We start from the raw sequence: 16579 nt of genomic DNA, 5'->3' as shown, positions 1-16579 counted from the left end.
AATGATAATGGTTTAAGCCTCTGAAACTCTAAACAAGCCCTCAATTAAATGCATTTTTTTAATATATAAGAGTTGCATTGGTCATGGTGTCTCTTCACAGCAATAGAACATTAACTAAGATATGTTTTTTATTTTCTCTATCTTGGGATCTAAAAGACCTGAATCTGATTCTTGTTCAGATGCTTCTGGATTCCCAGAAGTTGCATAAGGTTTCTGAGTTTGATTGCTTATGGGAAGAATGGCAGCCTATCTAAAAGCTTGAGTGATACACACACACACACACACACACACACACACACACACACACACACACACACATTTATTTTTTACTTATTCACTTTACATTTGCTCACTTTCCCCTCTCCTGGTCACTCCCTCCCATAATCCTTCTCCCTCCTATCTCCTTCTCCTCTGAGCTGGTGGGGGTCCCCTGGGAACCTCCCCAAACCCTGGCACTTCAGGTTTCTGCAAGGCTAGGCTCTTTCTTTCCCACTGAGGCTAGACAAGGCGGCCCAGCTAGTAGAATATATCCCATATACAGGCAGCAGCTTTTGGCTGCTGTTCTAGCCCAAAGGTGATAAGAACTCTACAGGAAGAACAATAGAGTCAATCAACTTGGACCCTTGGGACTCTGAGAATCTGAACCACCAACCAAAGAACATATGCAGGTTGGACATAAGCCTCTCCACTCATATATAGCAGATGTGTAGCTTGGCCTTAATGTGGGTCTTGAACAACTGATTTTTATATTTAAATACTAAAAATTGTACTGTGGATATATTAGGCATTTCAGAAAAACACATGCTTTTGTTCCTTCCATTTAAATTATATTCAGTATGTCCTACCCATGATGCACAACTTTATTTTTAGATGTTAGTGACTGTGTGTGATTATGTGAGAAAATTTGACCATATTTATTTAAGCTCTTATAAAGTACAAACAAGCTATTTTGTCTTTAATAATACTATCTCAAAAAAAAATACTATCTCACCACCCTATACCTACCAGGGTTTCAGTTCCTAGGTAGTATATATGTATATGTGTATATGTATATGATGTACATATATATATATATATATATATATATATGTATATATGTAGGAAGACATATTTTTTTTCGTTTTTCTTTTTTTCGGAGCTGGGGACCGAACTCAGGGCTTTGCGCTTGCTAGGCAAGCGCTCTACCACTGAACTAAATCCCCAACACAGGAAGACATATTTTAATGTGAATGATCTGACTCCAAAATTATACCATTATGTTTTCTAGACTGGGAAGTAGAACTGTTCCCATGCCAGACCCACACACAATAATTCATGGATCCCCAAATGTGAGTTTTTGAGGGTTGCTCTGGCAAACCCTCCAACATCTTGGCTAAACAGAAGTTTATCTATCCCTTCACAATTTCCTTTCTGATATGGATCAACCATCATGTTCTACTATTCCTTCACTAGCACATATTGTCTGTGGACTATGTCATGGTTGGAATATTCCAAATTAGTACAAGACTATGCTTGGAAAATAGCTCTTTCCAATTAACGAATGCCCTATGAAATAAACTAAAGTCGTCAAATATGTAGTGATTTCTCCTAGCTTTCAATGTGACTGTGTATATTACTTTAAAATCATAAATGAAAGGTATTAATGCATAACATATTCAATTTAGCTTAATCAAGTTAAATAACTTCATTTTATTCAAGCAGGATAGAATAAAAACATTTGTTATGTGGCTTTTCTTCTAAAACAAAATATTTTATGCAGGTAATGTCTTAGAAGAGTTATTTTCTCCCTATGATTGCCAACTGGACTGTATACTTTTGTAGAAAATGGAATTAAGAAAAAAGCCTGTGTCAAAAAGAAAAAAACAACTAGGTTATATTTTCTCTGTTAATTATCTTATTCAGTTAATTGTTCAAGAAGTATTAATCATCTACATTCCATACATTTAATTCTGGAGTAGTTCTTGGGATTTTATAGAGCAGTAGAGTGATTGCTACACACAGAAAAGCAAACTTAAACATAAAATGTAGCATATTCCATTTTTTTTGTAGATAAAATATAAAGCTGTATGTGAGCACAAAGAATGGTCAAGGGGTGAGAATGCTGAGACTGGACCGACCGACTGATAGCAGTTAGCCAGGCATATGCATGTGAAAAGTGTAAGAGTGGATGAGACAGTAAAAATGAAGTTTTTGACAGAGATAAATATTATAAAAGGGGGTATGGACAGTATAGTTCTTTAATTGTTAATGGCCCTCCTAGGCTCCTATATTTCAATGATAGGTGCACAAGTAGTGGACTGTTTTGGAAAGATTAGGAAGTGTGGCCTTGTTAGAGGAAGTGTGTCACTGCTGGTAATATGATACATGGTAATTCAGGTATGTGGGGTGGACTCTCTTTAGAGAACTACCTTCATGAAAGGATGATATAATGTTAATGAAAACTCACAAAGCTCTGTGGGAACATCAGGACAGATATACATGACTTAGTCAGAGAAGTTATATGAGATACTTAGGAATCAATGTCACCTTATTTTGCAGTGGTGTGGGTGTTGATCTTAGTTGGCTAAAATCATTAAACCTCAAAACTGCTTATTGACATGGCACATTCTATCTAAGAGTTTTTGATTACTGAGAGAAATATAGAATCAGAAATTGTTATGTGATTTTTAAACATGGTATTGACAGATGCAGGCAGGCTAATTCAGAAATCTGTTAGTGATATGGATTTAAACACTCTGGATTCCTTTTGACTAAACCTAGGAAACAAAATCTGTAAAGTCGCATTCAATATGAAGAAATATTTAGAAGAAATGACAATCTGGGAGAACTTAAAACAAGCTGGTTGCACTTCTTGGTCATCGAGACAAAACCATGTAGAACACTCCAATTCCCAAAGATAAAACTGTCACTTGTTATATTTTTAAAACCTGAGAAGGCTTGAATGATTTATGGGAGCCCACAATCATTTACCCAGAAAACTGCTAGAGCCTTGAGCAAAACATTTATTTCAAAAAAGTTTTAGATTACAGAGGGTTGAATAATATATTTAAAATACCTTCATTCCGATGTACTGTAAGAAGAAAATATTCCTGGTCAGTTAACCCTTTAGAAGCACTTTCTAGCTATGTGGTATTTATGGTTTCATTACTATATGTGCTTTATTTACTGTAGCAATGCATTTCTTATTGTCTTGTTTTGTACAGAAAATAGTAAAATTGTGAGAAATGTAGGAACAGGATGGGTTGTATTAATTCAAACTTAAATGCTAGATGTGGAAGGTTAGTATACCTCTCTTTGGAAAATTCATTTGTTAGAGCCAAGAAACCTTATTGATATGCTTAACTTTTATATAAGTATTCTTATATTAATGATCAAATATTGATCTCACTAAAATATTATTGAGGAAAGCCAATGATCTCTAAGTCTGCCATTGAATTTAGCTATTTTTTTTAATGGAATAAGATGCTTCTCTCAAATACTTATAGAAATCTCACAATACTTCAGATATTTAAGCACTAGTGAATGCTAATAAAATAACATTTATACATTTATGAATTAATAATTTTTTCTTAATTATTTTTAATCCTTGTAATACAGTAAATGGGAATGATTATTTTTCATGTGTCATATTAATTATTTTTTGCATTGGTCTCTTCAAATTTCAAGCAGCTGTTCTTGGACTGAGTTTTGTTGCCTGAGGCATTGTTTTCTATCAATTTTGGAATGATTCAAGTACACTGGATAAAAGAAAAATTCTCTTGCATTTATCTTTGAGTTTCTAATTTTAAGTCTTTACAAATTTTGGCAAAAGTAATTGCTTTACAACAGAAATGACTCTGGGACTGGAGAGATAGCCCAGTTGGTAAAACACTTGTTTTAAAACTTGAGTTTGTTCCCCAGCATCTATGTAAAAATGCCAGGTAGTATGTAGCCATAATCCTAGTGCTATAGAGGCAGGGATAGGGGGATCCCTGGGGTCACAGGCTGTACAATCTAGACTAATTGCTGAACTCCAGAAAACTGAAAGATTCTGTCACAAAGGAGATGGACAACGTTTCTGAGTATTACACTCTAGGTTGTTCTCTGATCTCCACATACAATCACCAAAAATGTAGATATATAATTTAGAGGTGATAAGAAAAAATATGCCAAAAAGTATGTCTGTTTAACAAATACACATTTTCCTCAAATCTTTACTTATTGACCAATAATGAAAGGTGCATACATATTATCAGTCATCATTCAAGAAGCTTTCTTTCACAGCAGATGGGAACAAATACAGAACCCACAGCCAAATATTATTAGAAAGTGAGAAATCTTGGAACATTCAATATATATATATCCACCACATCCCCCAAGGAACCCTAAGGAAATGAGTCAGTCAGAGGGAAAGGAAGACACCAAGAAAACAAAGCCCTTTATAGCAATATGATCAAAGTTCATATGAACTCACAGAGGCTGCACTAGATCCATGGCTTCCATTTAGTGTTTTTGTAGGGTTCCCGAGTGTGTTAATGGGTCTCTGATTCTGTGTCTTCTCTTGGGCTTTTTTCTTTCTAATGGTTTGTCTTATCCAACTTTGATGTTATAGTTATTTTATTTTATTTTATTAGACTTTACCTTGTTATATTTTATTATTATCCCTTAGAAGTCTGTCTGTTTCCTTTTTCTTTTTTTCAAAATAGGGTTTCTCTCTGCATAACCTTGGCTATCCTGGAACTTGCTCTGTAGACCCATCTTCAACTCAGATCTCCACTTGCCTCTTGACTCCAGAGGGCTGGAGTGCGAAGTTTTTTTTTCTAGTGAGAGACAGAAAGGGATTGTATCTGGGTGGGTTAGGAGGTGGGGAAGAACTGTGAGGAGTAGAGGTAGGGAAAACTGTAATCAGACTATATTACATGAGAAAAATCCTACCCAAATAAAAATGAGTGAATAAATAAAGGTGTGTATTTAACACCTCTATTTTCATGCAAATTGATTATCTATAGTCATATATGACCAATGTTTATCAATTATTTGTGGCCACTGTATATCTTTTGGATAGCATGTAAACCCAACACCAATCTTACATAAATTAAGTGTGGTGATTAAATTTTGTGTATAAATTTGACTGGGATATAATTTCCTAGGTCATTTTTTGGATGTGTCTTTGAAGGTGATGGATAATGTAATTGGTGAAATAAATAGTACTGCATTTTTATTTTAATACAAATGTATCTTTTTGAATAAAATGAAGATCTGAGTAAAGTGAGATATCAGATCTCTACGTAGGCTTGGAATGGAGAGCAGATATTTGGTCCTTACTGTGGCTGTGAAAGGAAATCTTAGCTTCCATGAGTACATGAGCCAGTTTCTTAGTTCTCTCTCTCTCTCTCTCTCTCTCTCTCTCTCTCTCTCTCTCTCTCTCTCTCTCTCTCACACACACACACACACACACACACACACACACACACACACACACTGGTTTCTCTAGAGAACCGAACTATGAATTTAGGATGTGGTATTCTGTGTGATTATGAAATACTACATAGTATATATTTTATGTATTAGAATGTATATGTAAATGAAAACAATGAGCCCAAGGTCAAATGGCAGAGACAGAATTCAGCCTTAAAATATTTTTTTAAATTTCTTTTATTTTTATTTTTTTTATTAACTTGAGTATTTCTTATTTACATTTCGAGTGTTATTCCCTTTCCCGGTTTCCGGACCAACATTCCCCTAACGCCTCCCCCTCCCGTTCTTTATGGGTATTCTCCTCCCATCCTCCCCCCCATTGCCGCCCTCCACCCAACAATCACGTTCACTGGGGTTCAGTCTTAGCAGGACCCAGGGCTTCCCCTTACACTGGTGATCTTACTAGGATATTCAATGCTACCTATGAGGTCAGAGTCCAGGGTCAGTCCATGTATAGTCTTTGGGTAGTGGCTTAGTCCCTGGAAGCTCTGGTTGGTTGGCATTGTTGTTCATATGGGGTCTCAAACCCCTTCAAGCTCTTCCAGTCCTTTCTCTGATTCCTTCAACGGGGGTCCCATTTTCAGTTCAGTGGTTTGCTGTTGGCATTTGCCTATGTATTTGCCATATTCTGGCTGTGTCTCTTAGGAGAGATCTACATCCGGTTCCTGTCAATCTGCACTTCTTTGCTTCATCCATCTTATCTAGTTTGGTGGCTGTATATGTATGGGCCACATGTGGGGCAGGGTCTGAATGGGTGTTCCTTCAGCCTCTGTTCTAAACTTTGCCTCCCTATTCCCTCCTAAGTATTCTTTAACAAAGCATTCTTAAAATAAAAAAATACAATGGACAAAAATATTTTTAAAATGTTCAACATTCCTAGCAATCAGGAAAAATACAAATTAAAACTACTTTGAGATTTCATTTCACATTAGTGATAGCTGATGAACAAAAACAGATAGTAACAAATGCAGGCAGGGGTATGGGAAAGTCTCACAGTCATTAACTGTGTGAGTACAAACTGGTACAGTCAGTATGAAAATCAGCATGGAAATTTCAGAAAAAGATAGAAATATATTTGCCATGTGGTCTTATCTATGTAATTCTTAGGCGTGTTTGTACAGTGATGTATTACTCTGCAGATAGCCGCAGATCCCTGTCCATTGCTGCTCTATTCAGGGAATTGAAAGGGACCTTGTATAATACTAGTTAAAATAATCAGCAGTCTTACTGAGCTTTGAATTTCTGAGCTGCAATAGTAAGTGCAATGGCACAAATTTTATGAACTAGTGTTTTGAGTAGACTTAAGGCCTGCTGGACAAACAGAACCAATTCCTAGTATCATTATCAGGTCAAAATCCCTTTGACAGCTAGGTACTAGGTACTAGTACTAGGTACTAGGAAAGAACTCAATGCTACTAATCTGCTAAATGGAAATAATAATAAATTATCCCCTAAAATCTTACCTTTACACTGAAAGATTAGGGCATCTCTCAACCTTCAAAAGGGTTTATATTGTCAGTAGATGGCTAGACACAGAGGGCCACCACTATTCAATAAGAAAAGAATAAGAGAATGCAGAAGGCTCGGTTTTGAGTGGGATAGTTATATTTAATATTTAATATTCTTTCTTTGTTTTGTGCATTTGATGTTTTAACTATTATGTGACAGGAGGAATTTCTCTTTTGGTCCAGTCTATTTGGAGTTCTGTAGGTTTCTTGTATGTTTATGGGCATCTCTTTCTTTAGGTTAGGGAAGTTTTCTTCTATAATTTTGTTGAATATATTTACTGGCCCTTTAAGTTGGGAGTCTTCACTCTCTTCTATACCTATTATCCTTAGGTTTGATCTTCTCATTGTGTCCTGGATTTCCTGTATGTTTTGGGCTAAGAGCTTTTTGTGTTTTACATTATCTTTGACAGTTGTGTCGATGTTTTCTAACATAGAAGATACCTCTTCTGCCCCTGAGATTTTCTCTTTTATCTCTTGTATTCTGTTGTTGATGGTTGTATCTACGGCTCCTTGTCTCTTTCTTTGGTTTTCTATATCCTGGGTTGTCTCCCTTTGTGCTTTCGTTATTGTTTCTATTTCCATTTTCAATTCCTTCACCTGTTTGGTTGTGTTTTCATGTAATTCTTTCAGGGATTTTTGTGTTTCCTCTCTAAGAGCTTCAACTTGTTTACTTGTGTTTTCTTGCATTTCTCTAAGGGAGTTCTTTATGTCTTTCTTAAAGTCCTCTAGCATTATCAAAGAATGTGATTTTAAATCTAAATCTTGCTTTTCTGGTGTGTTTGGGTATCCAGTATTTTCTTTGGTGGGAAAACTGGGCTCTGATGATGCCAAGTAGTCTTGATTTCTGTTGCTTAGGTTCCTGTGCTTGCCTCTAGCCATTGGGTTGTCTCTGGTATTTGCTTGTCTTGTTGTTTCTGAGAGTGACTTGACCCTGCTGTAGGCCTCTGTGTCAGTATTCCTGTAGAACTGTTTTCCTGTTTTCTTTCAGCCTTTTCTGAAAACAGGTGTTCTGATTTCAGGTGTGTCGGCACTCTTGGAGACTGTCTTCCAGCTCTAGGTGCGGGCAGGAATGAAAGGGTCCTGTACCTGATTGCTCGTAGGTCCTTGCATCCAGTGGGCACAGTTGTCACTATGTGATTCTCTCTTGTGTCTGGACTGTGGGCAGAGGGTATTCTCCTCTGACTTCTCAGGAGTATCCACACTTTTGAGGTTCTAGCTCTCTCCCCCATAGGAGCTGTTTGGCTGATTCAGTTCGGTCCTGGGCGAAGACCAGAACTGCGGGTACCAGCGGCTGTCTGTTCCTATATCCCTGTGTTCAGAGGCACTGTGCAGTTTCCCCTTGGACTGGGGATGTGGGCAGAGGTGTGCAGAAGTGACAGTCTGTCCTGCGGTCTCAGGATGTCTGCACTCCTGGGTGTTCAGCTCTCTTCCCATGGGTATTGTGAGTTTTCTAATCAAGGTCTATGAGTTAGCATAATGCCTTTCCATTTCAATTCAAAAGCTAGGTACACATGTGTACATTTAGACTCTCAGAACACAGACTATCATCAAATTTTTAATACATAATTTTAAAAGGTACAAAATATAACTATAAATTTATAGAATTCTGTAAAAGAATGTTTCCATCTTAAACTGTATTTATGTCATATTTTCAGTATAAGAGCAGAGTAGTAAATTGTGAAGGCAGTTCCTACTACTTTACAAAGTAAGCTAAGAGTCTTAAAGAGTTAAATATGAGGGACTTGGAGAGTATATTTAGGATTATGTTGGAAGTTGATGCCATGCAACTATCAAATAAAAACAATTATTCTGGATAATTTGTAAGATTTGTCAATATTTCTGGGAAATGTTCAGATGAGTGATAATCACATAAAAATTCGGTGAAGGAGCGTATGAGGAGGTTACCATCAGTAAACGCAAAAATATACAACAAATGAAATTTTAGAGGTTTACATACATCACTTAATGTTAAAACAGAATACTTGTTATATTGTCTATTAAGAAGTTATAAAGTTTGGCATGTGTGAGACAAAAGGAAAAAAGATGTAAAATGAACTTTATCTTGTAGAATTGAATCTCATTAACAATGCTGAAAAATGATTATTCATATGTATGACTGCAAGCGAAATAACTACAGACATTTAAAGTAGTTTTTTTTAGGGATCAAGGGTGAGTAAGTGTAGAGTCAAGGGAAAGATTTGCTTGTGTTTTGCTCTCTTCTCTCTGTCTCTTTGTCTTGGTCTCTCTCTCTCTCTCTCTCTCTCTCTCTCTCTCTCTCTCTCTCTCTTATCTTCTTTCATATATTACATCCCAAACAAAGTTTTCCCTCCCTCCACTTCTCCCAGCGATATCCCTCCCTCCTCTACCTCCCCTGTCCTTCAGGTCTACTTGTCCTCGATTTCCCTTCACAAAATAACAGACCTTCCAGGTACATCAACCAAATATGTCATGACAAGTTTGAAGAAGACTATGCACAAGCTCTTATATCAAGGCAGGACAAGGCAACCCGGAAGGAATAAAGAGAGACCAGATGTAGACAAAAGAATCAGAAACAACCCCTATTTCCACTATTAGGAGTCCCACAAGAACACCAAACTCCTAGCTCAGGCCCACACAGGCTCTCTGACTGTTACTTCAGTCTCTGTGAGACCCTTAGGGGCCTGCTTAGTTGATTCCATGGGCCATGTTTTTCTGGTGTCCTTGATTTCTCTGGCTCCTACAATACTTCTTCCTCTTCTGTGGAATTTTCAAAGCTCTGTCTAATGTTTAGCAGTGGGTTTCTGCATCTGGTCCTATCAGTTTCCAGATGCAGCCTCTCTGATAACAATTATGCTAGGTTCTGGTCATGACTATACAATAGCATTAGGAATCATTTTATTGACTATTTTTTGCTAGTTGTGTTTGCCTTTAAACTAGGTCTCTGGGCTATCCAACCTATGGTTTCTGGCCATGCAGGCAGAGTCAGGTGTGGGCTTTCACTTTTGGCAAAGGTCTCAAGTTGGATCAGTTATTTGTTGGCCACTCCCACAAGTTACACGCCACTGTTATTCAAACACATCTTGCAGGAAGGACAAATTATAGGTCAAAGGTTTTGTGGCTGGGTTGATGTCCTAGTTCCACCACTGGAATTCTTACCTAGTTACAGAAGATGGATGGTTGAGGTTCCATATTCCCCCATTAGTAGGTGTTTCTAATAGGGTCACCTTTGTAGATTCCAGGGAGTTTCCATTACTCTAGGTTTCCATGTCACCCTGAAATGCTTCTCAATTCTGGCTGTCTCTTTCAGTACTCTCTTCCTCCATCCACTCCCACCTAATTCCTTCTGTTCCCATACAGACCCAGCCTAGATAATAACTATTTAACTTAATTAAGTGGAAGTTATTTTCTTTTTATTTCTTTAATGTTTAAATATATTTTATCACAAAGCAACTATAGGTAAATTAGAAAAGGAATGTTAAAGGTAGAAAAAACTCTCAACAAAGTTCCTATAAAAAATAGCCAACACCTGTTTCTTAGGTTAGATATTTGGACACCAGAAAAACTCAATGACAGAGATCAGCCTTTCAGTGCTCCCTGTTTAGCAGATAACTAGAGAAACATAATTTCACAGTAGAACATTGAAACGTATGCTTTGGAGGTCACTGGGCATCATTGGAAGCTCTGACTGATAGGAAGTAACTATTTGAAGGACTGAGCAAGCCATTCTTTCTTCCTTTTCCTGTCTTCTTATTGCCATTATTAATTTCACTTCTTGAAGAATAGCTTTAATATAAATGGTACCTTGACTGGGTGTGTGTACACATTAAAAAAAGGAAATGAACTTTTAGCCCTTGGGGCACTGAGTCCAAAAGGGGGCTGATAAGCTTTAATGTGTTTTAATGTTCATTAAAATTACATTAGCTGTATTTTTATTTTTTTTCAGACTTTACTGAGTTTATTTATTTTTTTAAATTTTTTTTTATTAACTTGAGTATTTCTTATATACATTTCGAGTGTTATTCCCTTTCCCGGTTTCCGGGCAAACATCCCCCTCCCCCCTCCCCTTCCATATGGGTGTTCCCCTCCCAACCCTCCCCCCATTGCCGCCCTCCCCCCATAGACTAGTTCACTGGGGGTTCAGTCTTAGCAGGACCCAGGGCTTCCCCTTCCACTGGTGCTCTTACTAGGATATTCATTGCTACCTATGGGGTCAGAGTCCAGGGTCAGTCCATGTATAGTCTTTAGGTAGTGGCTTAGTCCCTGGAAGCTCTTGTTGCTTGGCATTGTTGTACTTTTGGGGTCTCAAGCCCCTTCAAGCTCTTCCAGTTCTTTCTCTGATTCCTTCAATAGGGGACCTATTCTCAGTTCAGTGGTTTGCTGCTGGCATTCACCTCTGTATTTGCTGTATTCTGGCTGTGTCTCTCAGGAGCGATCTACATCCGGCTCCTGTCGGTCTGCACTTCTTTGCTTCATCCATCTTGTCTAATTGGGTGGCTGTATATGTATGGGCCAAATGTGGGGCAGGCTCTGAATGGGTGTTCCTTCAGTCTCTGTTTTAATCTTTGCCTCTCCCTTCCCTGCCAGGGGTATTCTTTTTCCTCATTTAAAGAAGGAGTGAAGCATTCACATTTTGATCATCCGTCTTGAGTTTCGTTTGTTCTAGGGATCTAGGGTAATTCAAGCATTTGGGCTAATAGCCACTTATCAATGAGTGCATACCACGTATGTCTTTCTGTGATTGGGTTATCTCTGCTTAGTTGATTCCATGGGCCATGTTTTTCTGGTGTCCTTGATTTCTCTGGCTCCTACAATACTTCTTCCTCTTCTGTGGAATTTTCAAAGCTCTGTCTAATGTTTAGCAGTGGGTTTCTGCATCTGGTCCTATCAGTTTCCAGATGCAGCCTCTCTGATAACAATTATGCTATTCTGTGATTATGCTATTATTCTGTGATTGGGTTATCTAACAATTATGCTATTATTCTGTGATTGGGTTATCTCACTCAGGATGATATTTTCCAGTTCCAACCATTTGCCTACGAATTTCATAAACTCGTTGTTTTTGATAGCTGAGTAATATTCCATTGTGTAGATGTACCACATTTTCTGTATCCATTCCTCTGTTGAAGGGCATCTGGGTTCTTTCCATTTTCTGGCTATTATAAATAAGGCTGCGATGAACATAGTGGAGCACGTGTCTTTTTTATATGTTGAGGCATCTTTTGGGTATATGCCCAAGAGAGGTATAGCTGGATCCTCAGGCAGTTCAATGTCCAATTTTCTGAGGAACCTCCAGACTGATTTCCAGAATGGTTTTACCAGTCTGCAATCCCACCAACAATGGAGGAGTGTTCCTCTTTCTCCACATCCTCCCCAGCATCTGCTGTCACCTGAGTTTTTGATCTTAGCCAATCGCACTGGTGTGAGGTGAAATCTCAGGGTTGTTTTGATTTGCATTTCCCTTATGACTAAAGATGTTGAACATTTCTTTAGGTGTTTCTCAGCCATTCGGCATTCCTCAGCTGTGAATTCTTTGTTTAGCTCTGAACCCCATTTTTTAATAGGGTTATTTGTTTCCCTGCGGTCTAACTTCTTGAGTTCTTTGTATATTTTGGAAATAAGGCCTCTATCTGTTGTAGGATTGGTAAAGATCTTTTCCCAATCTGTTGGTTGCCGTTTTGTCCTAACCACAGTGTCCTTTGCCTTACAGAAGCTTTGCAGTTTTATGAGATCCCATTTGTCGATTCTTGATCTTAGGGCATAAGCCATTGGTGTTTTTTTCAGGAAATTTTTTCCAGTGCCCATGTGTTCCAGATGCTTCCCTAGTTTTTCTTCTATTAGTTTGAGTGTGTCTGGTTTGATGTGGAGGTCCTTGTTCCACTTGGACTTAAGCTTTGTACAGGGTGATAAGCATGGATCGATCTGCATTCTTCTACAGGTTGCCCTCCAGTTGAACCAGCACCATTTGCTGAAAATGCTATCTTTTTTCCATTGGATGGTTTTGGCTCCTTTGTCAAAAATCAAGTGACCATAGGTGTGTGGGTTCATTTCTGGGTCTTCAATTCTATTCCATTGGTGTATCTGTCTGTCTCTGTACCAATACCATGCAGTTTTTATCACTATTGCTCTGTAATACTGCTTGAGTTCAGGGATAGTGATTCCCCCTGAAGTCCTTTTATTGTTGAGGATAGCTTTAGCTATCCTGGGTTTTTTGTTATTCCAGATGAATTTGCAAATTGTTCTGTCTAACTCTTTGAAGAATTGGATTGGTATTTTGATGGGGATTGCATTGAATCTGTAGATTGCTTTTGGTAAAATGGCCATTTTTACTATATTAATCCTGCCAATCCATGAGCATGGGAGATCTTTCCATCTTCTGAGGTCTTCTTCAATTTCTTTCCTCAGTGTCTTGAAGTTCTTATTGTACAGATCTTTTACTTGCTTGGTTAAAGTCACACCGAGGTACTTTATATTATTTGGGTCTATTATGAAGGGTGTCGTTTCCCTAATTTCTTTCTCGGCTTGTTTCTCTTTTGTATAGAGGAAGGCAACTGATTTATTTGAGTTAATTTTATACCCAGCCACTTTGCTGAAGTTGTTTATCAGCTTTAGTAGTTCTCTGGTGGAACTTTTGGGATCACTTAAATATACTATCATGTCATCTGCAAATAGTGATATTTTGAACTCTTCTTTTCCGATCTGTATCCCTTTGATCTCCTTTTGTTGTCTGATTGCTCTGGCTAGAACTTCAAGAACTATATTGAATAAGTAGGGAGAGAGTGGGCAGCCTTGTCTAGTCCCTGATTTTAGTGGGATTGCTTCAAGTTTCTCTCCATTTAGTTTAATGTTAGCAACTGGTTTGCTGTATATGGCTTTTACTATGTTTAGGTATGGGCCTTGAATTCCTATTCTTTCCAGGACTTTTATCATGAAGGGGTGTTGAATTTTGTCAAATGCTTTCTCAGCATCTAATGAAATGATCATGTGGTTCTGTTCTTTCAGTTTGTTTATATAATGGATCACGTTGATGGTTTTCCGTATATTAAACCATCCCTGCATGCCTGGGATGAAGCCTACTTGATCGTGGTGGATGATAGTTTTGATGTGCTCTTGAATTCGGTTTGCCAGAATTTCATTGAGTATTTTTGCGTCGATATTCATAAGGGAAATTGGTCGGAAGTTCTCTTTCTTTGTTGTGTCTTTGTGTGGTTTAGGTATAAGAGTAATTGTGGCTTCGTAGAAGGAATTCGGTAGGGCTCCATCTGTTTCAATTTTGTGGAATAGTTTGGATAATATTGGTATGAGGTCTTCTATGAAGGTTTGATAGAATTCTGCACTAAACCCGTCTGGACCTGGGCTCTTTTTGGTTGGGAGACCTTTAATGACTGCTTCTATTTCCTTAGGAGTTATGGGGTTGTTTAACTGGTTTATCTGTTCCTGATTTAACTTCGATACCTGGTATCTGTCTAGGAAATTGTCCATTTCCTGAAGATTTTCAAATTTTGTTGAATATAGGTTTTTATAGTAAGATCTGGTGATTTTTTGAATTTCCTCCGAATCTGTAGTTATGTCTCCCTTTTCATTTCTGATTTTGTTAATTTGGACGCACTCTCTGTGTCCTCTCGTTAGTCTGGCTAAGGGTTTATCTATCTTGTTGATTTTCTCAAAGAACCAACTTTTGGTTCTGTTGATTCTTTCTATGGTCCTTTTTGTTTCTCCTTGGTTGATTTCAGCTCTGAGTTTGATTATTTCCTGCCTTCTACTCCTCCTGGGTGTATTTGCTTCTTTTTGTTCTAGAGCTTTTAGGTGTGCTGTCAAGCTGCTGACATATGCTCTTTCCTGTTTCTTTCTGCAGGCACTCAGCGCTATGAGTTTTCCTCTTAGCACAGCTTTCATTGTGTCCCATAGGTTTGAGTATGTTGTGTCTTCATTTTCATTAAATTCTAAAAAGTTTTTAATTTCTTTCTTTATTTCTTCCTTGACCAGGTTATCATTGAGTAGAGCATTGTTCAATTTCCACGTATATGTGGGCATTCTTCCCTTATTGTTATTGAAGACCAGTTTTAGGCCGTGGTGGTCCGATAGCACGCATGGGATTATTTCTATCTTTCTGTACCTGTTGAGGCCCGTTTTTTGACCAATTATATGGTCAATTTTGGAGAAAGTACCATGAGGAGCTGAGAAGAAGGTATATCCTTTTGCTTTAGGATAGAATGTTCTATAAATATCCGTTAAGTCCATTTGGCTCATGACTTCTCTTAGTCTGTCGACATCACTGTTTAATTTCTGTTTCCATGATCTGTCCATTGATGAGAGTGGGGTGTTGAAATCTCCCACTATTATTGTGTGAGGTGCAATGTGTGTTTTGAGCTTTAGTAAGGTTTCTTTTACGTATGTAGGTGCCCTTGTATTTGGGGCATAGATATTTAGGATTGAGAGTTCATATTGGTGGATTTTTCCTTTGATGAATATGAAGTGTCCTTCCTTATCTTTTTTGATGACTTTTAGTTGGAAATTGATTTTATTTGATATTAGAATGGCTACTCCAGCTTGCTTCTTCTGACCATTTGCTTGGAAAGTTGTTTTCCAGCCTTTCACTCTGAGGTAGTTTCTGTCTCTGTCTCTGAGGTGTGTTTCCTGTAGGCAGCAGAATGCAGGGTCCTCGTTGCGTATCCAGTTTGTTAATCTATGTCTTTTTATTGGGGAGTTGAGGCCATTGATATTGAGAGATATTAAGGAATAGTGATTATTGCTTCCCGTTATATTCATATTTGGATGTGAGGTTATGTTTGTGTGCTTTCATTCTCTTTGTTTTGTTGCCAAGACGATTAGTTTCTTGCTTCTTCTAGGGTATAGCTTGCCTCCTTATGTTGGGCTTTACCATTTATTATCCTTTGTAGTGCTGGATTTGTAGAAAGATATTGTGTAAATTTGGTTTTGTCATGGAATATCTTGGTTTCTCCATCAATGTTAATTGAGAGTTTTGCTGGATACAGTAATCTGGGCTGGCATTTGTGTTCTCTTAGGGTCTGTATAACATCAGTCCAGGATCTTCTGGCCTTCATAGTTTCTGGCGAGAAGTCTGGTGTGATTCTGATAGGTCTCCCTTTATATATTACTTGACCTTTTTCCCTTACTGCTTTTAATATTCTTTCTTTATTTTGTGCGTTTGGTGTTTTGACAATTATGTGACGGGAGGTGTTTCTTTTCTGGTCCAATCTATTTGGAGTTCTGTAGGCTTCCTGTATGTCTATGGGTATCTCTTTTTTTAGGTTAGGGAAGTTTTCTTCTATGATTTTGTTGAAGATATTTACTGGTCCTTTGAGCTGGGAGTCTTCACTCTCTTCTATACCTATTATCCTTAGGTTTGATCTTCTCATTGAGTCCTGGATTTCCTGTATGTTTTGGACCAGTAGCTTTTTCCGCTTTACATTATCTTTGACAGTTGAGTCAATGATTTCTATGGAATCTTCTGCTCCTGAGATTCTCTCTTCCATCTCTTGTATTCTGTTGGTGAAGCTTGTATCTACAGCTCCTTGTCTCTTCTTTTGGTTTTCTATATCCAGGGTTGTTTCCATGTGTTCTTTCTTGATTGCTTCTATTTCCATTTTTAATTCCTTCAACTGTTTGATTGTGGT

This window comes from Rattus norvegicus, chromosome 18, assembly GCF_036323735.1.
Source record: "Rattus norvegicus strain BN/NHsdMcwi chromosome 18, GRCr8, whole genome shotgun sequence".
Lineage (NCBI taxonomy): Eukaryota > Metazoa > Chordata > Mammalia > Rodentia > Muridae > Rattus > Rattus norvegicus.
Note: the sequence above shows the minus strand (reverse complement) of the source record.